A 13,726-nucleotide genomic window follows, 5' to 3' on the forward strand; every position below is an offset into this window, starting at 1 on the left:
AGAAATAATTATGTAAATAAATTAATTTGGCTAGGATTTTAATTAAAAAAGAAAACGAGTAAAGAAACAAGTGATTTTAGGCTGTTTTCCAAAACTGCATTTAGGCCGGTTTTCGAAATTAGTTTTTTTAATTTGATAGAACTATCCAAGACTCACAATTTGAAACTTTTCCGGGCCCTTTAGCACTTCAACTTTCGGCACAATTGAGAAAATTGCTTAATTTTTGACATAAACATGTCTTATGGCTGGGAATCATCCGAAATATTTGTGTAACATGACGCGACGAAATCTGTGAGGGAAGTGTAACCATAGCAACCGTGCAGACAGTGATGTAAGGTATGGGTGGATGGTCAAACAGTGTTACCTAGCTACCGAGCAGGCTATGTCTTATGGCGGGTTGCCATCTGAAATTAGCAACTGTTGTTTAAGATACCCATGACCGGGAAACATATTTATGATCAATTTATTTTCGCATAGGGAAACGTGGGGTTTTTTTGTTATTAAGTGTAAGTCTCCACCTACATATTTAGATTGCCCAGATGTAGAATACTCATGACAGCTAATGACAGATAATATCAAAAAATGTAAACCATTCACACTGACTCGCATCCACTTTTTTGATATCAGCCTGCTGTAACAAGAGTAAAATCAACCTCATTGTCCCTTGAAGTATCACCAAGGAGGATCTGCGACCCCCACATCTGACAGGACCCAACTTCAACAGTTCGGCTACACGTTTAAGCTCTGTTGCACAGCAAATGTTACTCCCAAGAGGGCAGTTCATTGATATCTGCCCATTGCCACCTGCACAACCCTGTATATCCCTGGCGCTATTATTCACAGATTTATAATTTTGCCGCTGTGTACTGCACCTGAGACTCCACGCTGTGTTTATATATCGATTGCGAGCTCTCGCTTGGTCGACTGTGGGATTATATGGCCCCCTCCCCCCATTTCTCACGATCCCAGCCTATGACCTGGAAACAACCTGCTATGAATCTTGCAGGACCTTCTCCTGTCTCAGCGTAGAAGGTTGTTCAAGACACAATTTCTTACATGCATCTGCTCGGAGAGTCCCGAGCATAGTAACTTGTTCATCCTTTCATTTAGAATAATGGCCACTCCAGTGTTGATAGTAAAATTAATAAACGTATGACTTAAGCTATCGAAATTCTACTGGACAGTTTCCATGGCTGAGTTAATTTAATTTTGTCTGGTGACATTGAGTGTGTCACTAGAGACCTTACATAACATTCCACAGCTACGGCGTGAACTGTCAAGGGAATTGACCGTCATTCATAAATCAACTACTCAGTCAAGGTATGGATGGATGGTCAGACAGTGTTACATAGAAGAATAAGTTTGAGTGGTGTCTTTAAAAGTAGGAAAGATCACAATATGAAGATGTCAAGAGGACATTTCTTTTGCAAGTTGCTTTACGTTGCACCGACACAGAAAGGTCTTACGGCAACGATGGGACAGGAAAAGGCTAGGAGCGGGAAGGAAGCGGCCCTAGCCTTAATTAAGGTACAGCCCCAGCATTTGCCTGGTGCGAAAATGGGAAACCACGAAAAACCATATTCAGGGCTGCTGACAGTGGGATTCGAACCCACTATCTCCCGGATGCAAGCTCACCTGCGCGCTCCTAACCACACGGCCAACTCGCCCGGTTGTTCTTGTTTTAAGAAGAAGTACAACTGGGTAACCTTCCTCTCTTAACATGAATCAGAGGAAAAGTGGACGAGGTCCTTCTAAATCCCTTTATAACGGTAACTCTTATAAACTTATTTCTGTTTCTGCGGTATCGTTATATCGAGGTTTCACTGCAATATATATCCCCTTACTTTCTACTCATAAGTGTCCCGCATCCATCATTGTTTAACGGAGTGCCTAATCGCTGGTTTACGAAGGAGTGCCACTACGTGCTATATTTCGGATATGAAAACAATAGCAGTCATTTTACTACACCAAAATTCCCTGAACGTGGTATGTGCCTTGAACGATTCACCAGCTCTTAATTCCAATTCTCTCCGGCGAAATACGTGTATAGAAGGCAGCTGGCTATTTGGTAACTCCTCCGTATACCGTCTGCGAGCTTCGGCTGCGTTCCGACCAGATTCCCATATGTTTAAAGAAAATGATAATGGTGCCAAATATTGAATTACTTTTCAAATTATTTATCAGCATGACCAACCCTCTAACGCTCATATATTCGGTTCACATTGTTTCCGACCATCCTGTACCAGGTGTATGCATAAGTTTTTGCCCGTTTTTGTGGTAAAGAAAACACGTAGTTTTCAACACAAGTTCATATTTTGTTTATTCAAAATATTGGCCATCGGCTTCTACACACTTCGCCCATCTTTCAGGTAAGTTATGAGTACCATGCCAGAAAACTGCTTGTATTTTGCGGCAAACCATTCGTCGAGCCATTTTCCAACTTCTTCGAAATTGCTGAAGTGCTGCTCTGCGAGCGCGTGCCCCATTGATGCGGAGAGGTGATAGTCAGATGGTGCGAGGTCGGGAGAGTACGGCGGCTGTGGAAGGATGGCGCATCCAAAGTTGTCTTTCACTGGTTTTGCTGTGTGAGACGGCGCATTGTCGTGTGACAAAATCACTTTGCCATGTCTTCTGGCCCTATCCGGCCGTCTTCCGATCAATGCGTGATTTAAATTAATCATTTGTTGGTGACAGCGTTGTGCATTAACAGTTTCGCCTACAATTGCTCGTCTTCGCACTTTTGTGGTCTACCAGCGCGTGCACTGTCTTTCTCATTGAATTGTCGAAATCATGTCTCACGTGTTCTAATCGATGGAGCGTGTTCATATGTTTCTACCAGCAAACGATGACTTTCCACAGCCTTTTTCTTTTGATTAAATAATAAAAGCAATGCGTGCCGCAAATGTTCTTTTTCAGGCACAGACGTCAACATGATCACTGAACAATACAACACAGACGCCAGTGTTTGGCGGACTCAACTTGTCTGTGTTGGTAGGTTAATGTCAGACGAACAAACTGACGTATGTGTCAAATTCATACGCTGCGTACTGTTCGCTGGCGCCATCTCTTGGTGAAACCGGAAAAGACTTATGTATAAGAAAGTTATTCGTGAAGTTTTTCCGTTGAGTTTCGTTTCACCCTGTACACTGTATGCTTATACAGAAAATGTACAGCATTACAGATGAGTGTTTTGCTGTCCCTAGTCAACATACCCTGTGGTTTACTGATCACCTCGCAAATTGTTTATCATTATGTGATGGATATGTGGAGTACACAGGGGGGCTGTAAGTTAAACATTACAGACTGATGGATAGTCCCAGCTGCTGCTCCTAGGTAGCCTCCAAACCAAGCATTTGTCTCGTTCATTTTAAAAATAGCCCCTCGTTATTTGAGGAAGTGAAATGAAGATCTAGTGTGGCAATGGAAAAAAAAGTAAGGAGACTGTGGAAAGAATAACCGAGTTCCAAGAATTTGCAAATAAACCTGGCAATATATGGATGTGAATCGTGTGGACACATTGGGAAAGAAGGAGAAGGATGCATGATGTATATTTCAGAAGCAGTCGATAAATCACCAGGCAATCAAGCGCATGACAGAACCGTTTTTAAGGAATTGTGGACCTCGTGAAAGAAATTCGTCTCAGATCTGTTTAATCAGATTTGTTCACAGTACCAGACGTTCAATTTTCAACTGGTAATTGATCACGCTTTCCAGTAACAAGAGGTAGATATCTGACATCATGTTTACTGTTTCCGGTGCAGTTTTTCATGCTGATTTCAAATCTGAAAACAATTTTTCTCTATCACGTCAGAGTTTGAAGATGCCGACAAAGTTTTATTTTTCACAGAACAGCGTTCATGGAGAATTGCTTTCATTGTTTCTCATTATTGTTCACGCAGACCCGAATATTTTCATTTGTTTCTTTATTTGCAATGACAGTGGACCTTCTGGAGTCCAGAGGTTGCATAAGTTTACCAGATTTGTATTGCTACGTGTGTGGCTATGTTAAAAAAACAAATTCAATATATGCACTGTGGTGCATTTCCACTAATGTTAGCTAAAGCCAAGTTCATTAGCACCCCGTGTAGCAATCAGTCAGGCTTGTCAGATACCTGAAATCAAAATACGGGACAGGTGTGCGATCGAGAAATCAACAAACTCGTATTCTCCAAGTTACAAACTTCGTTTCAAAATGGCATGCTTATTATTATGTTGATAGCAGAGTGCACTTTATTAATTCATGCCTTAAAATGTATACACAGAGTGAAACTTAGAGTATCGAGCAAGCTGGCCGCGCGGTTCGGGTCATGTAGTTATGAGCTTGTATTTGGAAGATGGTTTCCCGTGATTTCCCATTTTACACCAGGCATATGCTGAAGCTGTAGCCTGTCTTAAGACCACGGCCGACTCCAATCCTAGCCCCTTTCTATCCCATCGTCACCGTAAGACCTGCCTCTGTCGGTGTGACTAAACTTACATTCATACCAGTTTTTTACAGTAATTTCAATATATTTTCATTTCTCTGAGGTGCTCTTAACAGGTTTTTTTGTCATTCTTAGCAATTTCATAAAATTCTCTGTATGATACAGAAGAAAAATTTACAGAAATGAGCAGCTCAAGTCAACAGAACATAATATTTCTCACAGCTATTACGCGTCTTATTTGTCAGGATGGCCAACCCGAGAAATGCAAACAGTAAAATAAAATAAAATAAAAATTAAATATCTCCAAAATCACACGAGATAAAGAAACCAAGGAGTGAAGCATACCTGCCAACTTTCCCGATTTAGGCGGGAGACCCCCAATTTTCGACATTTTTTTCCCGCCTCCCGATTATTCTTTCTCCCGATTTTAGCGTATCTTTTTGGTAAATTTCACAACATTTTTTCCACAGACGACATTTTATTGGCTGAAGAAACAAATTTCAGTACATGATTTAAATGTACTTGTTCAAGTTTTTAGTCTTAATAACTATTTTAATTGGTTTATGTGGAAAATAATTATACCACTGAAATCAGCTGTCTTTTCTGAAGCTTTCAGTAGAATTTATTTTTAGACATTTTATAAGGTAACATCAGGAGCTTCAGAGAGAACAAACTGCCTGGCGCTCCGAAATATTGTGTTCAGTTAGACATTTGTTCGCCATTTGCTACATAACCTTGGCAATAGCGTAAATTCTCTGACCCGCATCATTTGGTGGCCGCGACTATAGGTCAGTAGCGTCATCTTCTCACTGTGCGGCTTTCTTGCTGTAACTAAAGGCCGGAGAAAATCTCGTATAGAGTTAACCCTGTTCTACTTCTCAGTCCATAATTAAGATCCTTGAATCCAGCAAGTGGCTGCGCGGTTTGGGTCTCGTAGCTATCAACTTACATTCGGGAGATGATGGGTTCGAATCCCACTGTCGGCAGCCCTGAGGATGGTTTTCCTAGTTTCCCATTTTCACACCAGGCAAAAGTTGGGGCTGAACCTTAATTAAAGCCACGGCCACTTCCTTCCCACTCCTAGGCCTTTCCTATCCCATCGTCGCCATAAGATGATGTCGGTGTGATGTAAAGCAAATAGTTAAAAAGAAAAATCTGAAACCACGGGGCCCTTAGCTAAGTCCTGCCACTGCCACCACTTACTTGTGCCAGACTCCTTACTTTCATCTGTCCCATCCGACCTCCCTTGGTCAACTCTTGTTCTTTTCCGACCCCGACTGTATTAGATTTGCAAATCATAGCGAGTCTTTCATTTTCAAGCCTTTCGCGGCATTTGTCTTCCTTTGGCCGATGCCTTCATTTTTCGAAGTGTCGGACCTTTCCCACTTTTTTCCCTCTGATTAGTGTTAATAGAGGACGGTAGCCTAGTTGTACTTTCTCTTAAAACAACAATCCCCACCATCACCACCACTCTATCTGAAATTGGAGTCATCAGTTCCCCGACAACACTGTAACCATGGCAACCAGTGTTCGTCTATGTACACTTGGTCAGTAGCGTCATCTCCTCACTGTGCGCTTTCTTCTTGTAAGAGCTTGAGAAAATCTCGTATCAATTGAACCCGTTTCTACTCCTCAATCCAGAATTAATATCCTTGTACTGACCGGGAAACGAACCCAAGCCCATGGAATAAAAGAGAGGTTTGCTACCTCTACACCTCATGGCTGGCTAATAATAATAATAATAATAATAATAATAATAATAATAATAATAATAATAATAATAATAATAATAATAATCCACAACCTGTTTCCAGTCATTCGACCGCATCAGGAACGGAATGAATGAAGCCCCCCTCTTGCGGCGGGGATAGGAATTGTGCCGGTTGCCGAAGCCTGTTGCACTCTTCTAGGGCAATGATTAATGACTGACAGATGAAATAAAATAGCATTGGAGACTGTCGCTGGATTGAAAGTTTACAGGGAAAACCGGAGCACCCGGAGAAACTCTGTCCCACCTCCGCTTTGTCCAGCACAAATCTCACATGGAGTGACCGAGATTTGAACCACGTTACCCAGAGGTGAGAGGGGGGCGCGTTGCTGCCTGACTCACGGAGGCTCTTCTGGCTGCTAATAATAATAATGGGCCGATGACGTTCGATGTTAGGCCCCTTAAAACAACAAGCATCATCATCAGCAAGCATCAGCTAATAATAATATATTTACGAGGTGTAAAATAACGTTCATTTTCTCACAATTCATGAGCCGTACCATTTTTTTTTTTTTTTTTTTTGTGGATACACACATTTTTCCTTCGATTTATTGGAATTCTTTATCTCTCCTTGCATGTCGTAAGAGGCTACTAAATGGGAAAGAACCAAAGCCTCTCTTTTTTTCTAAGCCCAAAAATATATCCATAATTCTTCACTTTCCCCGTGTAGTGGATAAAATTTACGATTACGAATTATTTCCACGACTTATTGAAACATAAGATTCATTAGAAATTTGATTTCAAATGGATAATTTTATTGTTGGAGGTTTTGAAATCTTATGCTTTAACATTTTATTGGAAAGAAATCAAGGCCCCCTCTGCAAGTTTATCCCAGCGTCTCTAAAACTGGTCAGCAAAGCGGGGGCCGTGAAGCCTCTGGAAATGTGTAGAGTTGGCGTGTTCTGCCCGAAGGTGTTTCCTGCTGTGTGTCTTGGGTCGAGATTTGTAGCGAGTACCGTGATATACAGAACAACAATCCTTTAAGAACTACCGGCTTGAGAGAGATCTTTCGTGTCTTCTAAGTGGCTATAATTCTTCTTTTCTTCCCCCTTTTTCTTTTTGATGTAAAGTATATATTTGTTCAAAAAAACTTGTTTCTGTTGGCCAAATAATGATAGAAGCGGATAAACAGAAGCTCAAATAAATAGCAGGGAAAGGAAATGTGATGAGTCGAGTGGCCATGAAAATGAAAATCCACAACCTGTTTCCAGTCATTCGACCGGGTCAGGAATGGAATGAATGAAGCCCCATCTAGCGGCGAGGATAGGAATTGTGCCGGCTGCCAAAGCCTCTCGCACTCCTCTGGGGTAATGATTAATGACTGACAGATTAAATGAAATGATATTGGAGAGTGTTGCTGAAATGAAAGATGATAGGGAAAACCGGAGTACCCGGGGAGAAACCTGTCCCGCCTCCCCTTTGTCCAGCACAAATCTCACATGGAGTTACCGGGATTTGAACTACGGAATCCGTGGTGAAACGCCGGCGCGCTGCCACCTGAGCCACGGAGGATTTACTCAAGTAGTCATATTGTTGTTAATTTATCCAATCAGAAACTGCTTAGATGGTATTTTTATTATTATTATTATTATTATTATTATTATTATTATTATTATTATTATTATTATTATTATTATTATTATTATTATTATTATTTATTCGACGGGGCCGCTATATTTGGCTGTGAATGCTGCTTTAATTTGAGCCCAGAATTTGGCCTGCCGGGCTGAATGGCTCACACAATTGAGGCTCAGTCCGGTGGTATTTGAAGTTGCTCAAATACGTCAGCCTCGTGTCGGTAGATTTACTGGTACGTAACAGAACTCCTGTGAGACTAAATTCCGGCAGCTCCATAAACCGTAAAAGTAGTTAGTGGAGCGTAAAGCAAATAACATCATCGAGCCCAGAATTCCCACATTTTTTTATGTGTTCCTCTGTCCAAGGGACACCATGTCTTCTTGTAGGGTGTTCGTCTCCGTTTATCCCCTTCGTCACCATTTTCTTTTCCTTTTTAAGAGATCTCTGTCAAAGGCGTCTTCCGGTTTGATTTATAGCATTTGAAGGCCTTCTTTGGTATTTCTAAACCAAACCAAGGTTTTAAATTAAAAAGTGAAAGATATTTTTAGTCAGCCTATCTCCACCCATTCGTTTCTATTATTATTATTATTATTATTATTATTATTATTATTATTATTTAATCAGTTTACTCTCCAGGGTTGCTTTTTTCCTCGGTCACAGCGATGGATCGCCTCAACGGCAGTGTTCTGGAGCGTGAGACATTTGGTCAGGGATGTAACTGGGGAGGAGGACCAGTACCTCGCCCAGGTGGCCTCACCCGCTATGCTGAACAGGAGCCTTGAGGAGGGATGGGACCGAGCTCGATAGCTGCAGTCGCTTAAGTGCGGCCAGTATCCAGTATTCGGGAGATAGTAGGTTCGAACCCCACTGTCGGCAGCCCTGAAGATGGTTTTCCGTGGTTTCCCATTTTCACACCAGGCGAATGCTGGGGCTGTACCGCTTCCTTCCCACTCCTAGCCCTTTCCTGTCCCATCGTCGCCATAAGACCTGTCTGTGTCGGTGCGACGTAAAGCAACTAGAGGGATGGGAAGATCGGAAGGGATAGACAAGGAAGAGGGAAGGAAGCGGCCGTAGCCTTAAGTTAGGTACCATCCCGGCACTCGCCTGGAGAAGAAGTGGGAAACCACGAAAAACTACTTCGAGGATGGCTGAGGTGGGAATCGAACACCTTCTACTCAGTTGGCCTCCCGAGGCTGAGTGGACCCCGTTCCTCGCAGAGCCGCGGAAATCGAAGTCGGGCCTCCGTAGGTGGCAGCTAATCGCACTAACCACTACACCACAGAGGCGGACTTTGGATCGTATAACAATAAAAAATTCCGGAGGTGGTGGGGAGGATGTCTCGTTGGGTTTTTGTAATAAAGTCGTGCGACGAAAGTCAGTTTCATAGTAAAATCAGAGACAGTTCACATCTGTATGGTTGGTCGACACCAGTTTGTCAACAGTGGAATGAGATTATCCACTAAACGGCTGTTTGAAATCTACCAGAAACCACTAGCATTCCCTCCCCTCCTTTTAAGCTTTGTTAGTAAGAAAATACTACATCAGAAGGAAAATTAAGTATATCCGTGTAGTTCAAAGGTTATAGTAATCGAAATATACTTCAACGTGAACTTATTTAATAATCCAGAATCATTTATGTATTTTTCTAACACATCGATAGAAGGCTCAGAGAAGGAAACAGGAGTAGAAGCAGATGTCTCGTATGTTGTCAGTCTACTTGTTGTAATACTTCATTTAGTATCTCATATGACAGCATTGTTTATTTATTCTCAGTTTTGTCCGAATCGATAAAAGCAAATTTATACGAGAGCTATCCAGAAGGTAAGTTTCCCTATTAACGAAAAGAACATCATCATCATCATAGGTTGTTCTGCCATCCGACAGGTCCATTCATGGCTGTGACCTTCATATCTCTCGATCTTGTGCCCTTTCCTTCACTTCTGCATAACCTTCCTTTCATTTTCTAATGCTGTCTAATAACTGGTATCGTCTCCTTCCCCTTCCTCGTTTTCCTTTTATCACCCCTTCAATTGCTACTCGTAGTAAAGTGTTGTGTCTAAGACAACAACATAGTTACATGAAAAACTTCATTGGCACACGATACGTAGAGATATGAGCTACGAACTGTGTACCTTGGGTTAGTCATCAATGACACGAAAAGCTATGAAATAGAGATCAAAAAACGTATTGTTCTTGGTCGTGCTGTAATGGTTAAACTTACTAAGATCTCAACAAATTATGTTTGTAAACCACCTAAAGTATTGATTAGCTGTTTCTTAATTAATTTGTTCATTGTACTCATCGATACGGTCATGAAGTGGACAGCTTGCAATCACTAAGATCTGGTAGAACCGGGCAATATCAAAAGCTAAGAAGATGCGCTTGGTGGAATCAGTAATGTACTCAGTCTTTTTGTACGGCTGTGAGACCTGGACCGTGAATGCTAGAGACAAAAGTCGAATTGATGCCTTTGAGATGTGGTGTTGGCGGAGAATGCTGCGTCTACCCTGGACGGAAAGAAGAACCAGTGTTTCAATTCTGGATGAACTGAGCATAAAAAAACGTCTGTCTTCCCGTGTGAGTGAGTGTTACCTCCAGTTCCTTGGCTACATTTTCAGAAGAGAACTTAGAAAAGACCATTTTGCAAGGCAATGTTAAAGGGAGTAGACCACGAGGAAGAACAGTAAGTAGAAAAAGATTACAAACATATTATGAAAAGCTGAAAACCATTCTGGATAGAGGCATCTCATCTAGGCTGCAGCGCAAAAATGATAAAGTTATGGGGTTTCGAAGCTCAGCAATGAGCAAAACAACTGATGATGGTGAATGATAGTGATGTCCGAGCTATTTTTGGACATAATCACCACCAGAATTGAGACACATGCCATATCGTGGGATCAACTTTTGTATACCGGTGTCGTAGATGTCTGCCACCTGGAAATGGAACCAACATGTGACATTCGTATTCAGCTCTTCGTCCGTGTAGAAAACGCTAACAGGAGGACAGGAATTTCTTTGAGGTGCAAGAAAGGATAAAAATCACTGGGAGCAAGATCAGGACTGTACGGTGAATGATCAGACACCTCGCAGCCGAACTCCTGCAGAACAGTTGCTGAGCGCCGAGCCGTCTATAGGCGAGCATTGTCATGCATCAGCACAACACCTGCACTGAGCATTCCACACCTCTCGTTTTGAATGGCCCATCGCATTTTCCGTTGAAACTTTATCACAAACCGAACCTCGCAGTGGTCCAAAATGTCGAAAACCTGGCCAAAAGTCCGAAACGTGTATTATTTTTCAAGTACATCTATATTGTAATGGTTTATTAGGTTGCTGAATTTGAATCTGACATCATTTTTTGAAAACAAAATGGCGGACCAAATATGGTGGACATGACATTTTAAATAATGTCATATTAATAATAATAGGTAGTAAGAGTTTTTGGGTCGCTGATTTTGAATTTTGAGTTATTTTTTAATAAGTGGCAGACCTAAAAAGAAAATGGTGGATTTAACCTGACGAAATTAGTACAAACAATCAATTTTCAAAAATAGTATGAAAGGGTTTAAGGGGTTACGAATACAATGTTTTTCTAAGAAAATTGTTATTGATTCAATGTTTATTGCCCGTGTTAAAAAAATATAAGTTAGATATTAGACTTTACTAACACATGCACACACACGTCAATATTCGTCACTAGAACTACGGTTGTATTCGTCTGAGCTACTGACGGATGAGGAAAAAACCTGCAATATGCCTCACTAGGCTCATTTAACATTTTGACTACTTCACACACACACATATATAATATATATATATTATATATATACATATATACATATATACATATATATAATAACTAAACAATGAACAATGAACATTTTAAGTTCTGTTTAGTTTAATTTTATTTATTTACAAAATGAGATAATTCGAACAAGATTTCCTGCTAATGACCTTGATGCTTCGCTCCGGCTTGAAAGTCCAAGATGTAAGATAAAAGACTTCGTCCAGTGGAGCGTTATTCGGAAACGAAGCCAGAACTAAAAACAGTGCATTAGTTCAATAGTACTTTCTGTGATAAAATCAGTCGTAATAACGTATAGGCAACAGCATTCAGCGCGGTCGAGCATAAACCTAAATGCAGCCTTCTCACACGCAGCGCTCGAAAAGACTCTTTGCGTGAGGTTATGAAAGTCACTTGTTTCCTTCGAACTTTCTAAATGCTCATTTCTAACGCTGCAGGTACCAACCTAAATATTTAGGGAATCAAAAGTCTCATGACTGAAACTTTGTTTTAGGGACTTTAGGCCAGGTTTTTGCCATTTGGAACCACTGTGCGGTGGGAGAAAGAATACGAGCCACCATTTCGAGCCACTGCTGCTACGCTACTGACACCAGGCGAGAATTGTCCGGTTGGTATATGATTACTACGTCATAGATCTGTCGCGCATACTCATATTGACATAACAGAGTCCATTATTCTCCTATGTAACGTATCCTCCTCCATTCGCCTCGTATGCCCCCACCACCGAAGCCGGTTTACGCCTACAGCTTCTTCATCCATCGAGTTCATTTCTAACTTATCCAGTAGCGACGCTAAGAAGCTCACCCGCCTCCCCTTCCCCCGCAATAATAAAAATGGGCCCCTCGTTTCTTGATAACGAAAGATACAAGTTCATTTCGTAGTAAAAGCTTATATATTATTAATGAACAGCAACGACAATAATAATAATAATAATAACAAGTCACACAATTTAGTCTTCAAATCCGAAGGAATTTAAATAATTAATTTATATACTGCAAACATACACACTCACAAGATATACATATTCCAATTATAGTAACCAAAACAGTCACAATATTAAGAAATAATCTCGTTCCGAGGACCAAATAATTTACTACTATTTACAACTCAACCGTTCGTCGTAGGCCTACTTGGCTACACTGATTGCCGAGAGTTATAAAGAGGCTCGAAACTTCAGACTTTAGAGTTGAAATAAGGAGGATGCCTTTGCTATCGCATCTTTGCCGATTACTAGGTTCTCAGAACTGACTAAACCCTCTGTGGCTGGGGGGGGGGGGTCGCATAAGAAGAATACACCCACGGTATCTCCTGCCTGTCGTGAGAGGCGTTAATTAGTACCATCACGCGGGAAACACCATGGGTTGTCTGTAGGTACTTGCGAGTAGTACCACTATATAAGGTATGAAATAGGTTTGTGATTAGTAGCAGCAGAGCGTGTCACTGTGGGTTTCGAGTACCCGTGAGTCGTACTCTTGTGAACACCACCATGGGTCTGGCCGTTGCCTGTGATTAGTACCCACTATGCGAGGAACACTACGGGGTTACCCTCGCCCGTGATTTGTACACCTGGCTGAGGAACATCATCGGTTTGCGTTGCCTATGTGTGGCGCCATTATGTGAGAAACTCCATAGGTTGCGTTTACCTGTACGACGTCCAATACTTGTGAGTAGTACCATCATATGTGGAACGCCGTGAATCTACGCTACTTTTGATTAGTACCCCAACATGACAAATACCATGGTTCTACTTTACTAGCGATAAGTACCATTATGAGGGGCCGTTGACCTGTATTTTTTACCCTTTTAGACAACAAGCATCCTCGATTCAGGATTGTGCTTTAGAAGTGGTCTCTTGGTCAGTAATACTATTGTTATGGTATTTTTTGGGTAAGGTCCACTGATTGTTTTAAATTCATATCCATCCATTCATGCTTCATGCCATATTTTGGTCACTAGATGATTATGAACTTTTAATTTGTCTTTTCGTTTCGTACCATCAGGGGCCGATGACCTAGATGTTAGGCCCCTTAAAACAACAAGCATCATCATCAGAGCTGACTAATTATTTTTAAAGCCTTGTTGATTGTTGTGAGTGGCAGCAAGGGATGCGTTTTATTGGAACAGGTTGAGAAACTAACATTCTTTCAGAAA

General features: G+C 41.3%; 1 protein-coding gene across 1 annotated transcript in view; it reads left to right on the forward strand.

The window, feature by feature from the left end:
- LOC136884742 (dystrophin) overlaps positions 1–13,726 on the forward strand; it is a 267,166-nt gene that overhangs the window by 122,505 nt on the left and 130,935 nt on the right. The gene's annotated exons all lie outside the window — the stretch shown is intronic.

The sequence above is a fragment of the Anabrus simplex genome, chromosome 13 (assembly GCF_040414725.1).
Source record: "Anabrus simplex isolate iqAnaSimp1 chromosome 13, ASM4041472v1, whole genome shotgun sequence".
In the NCBI taxonomy this organism is placed as follows: domain Eukaryota; kingdom Metazoa; phylum Arthropoda; class Insecta; order Orthoptera; family Tettigoniidae; genus Anabrus; species Anabrus simplex.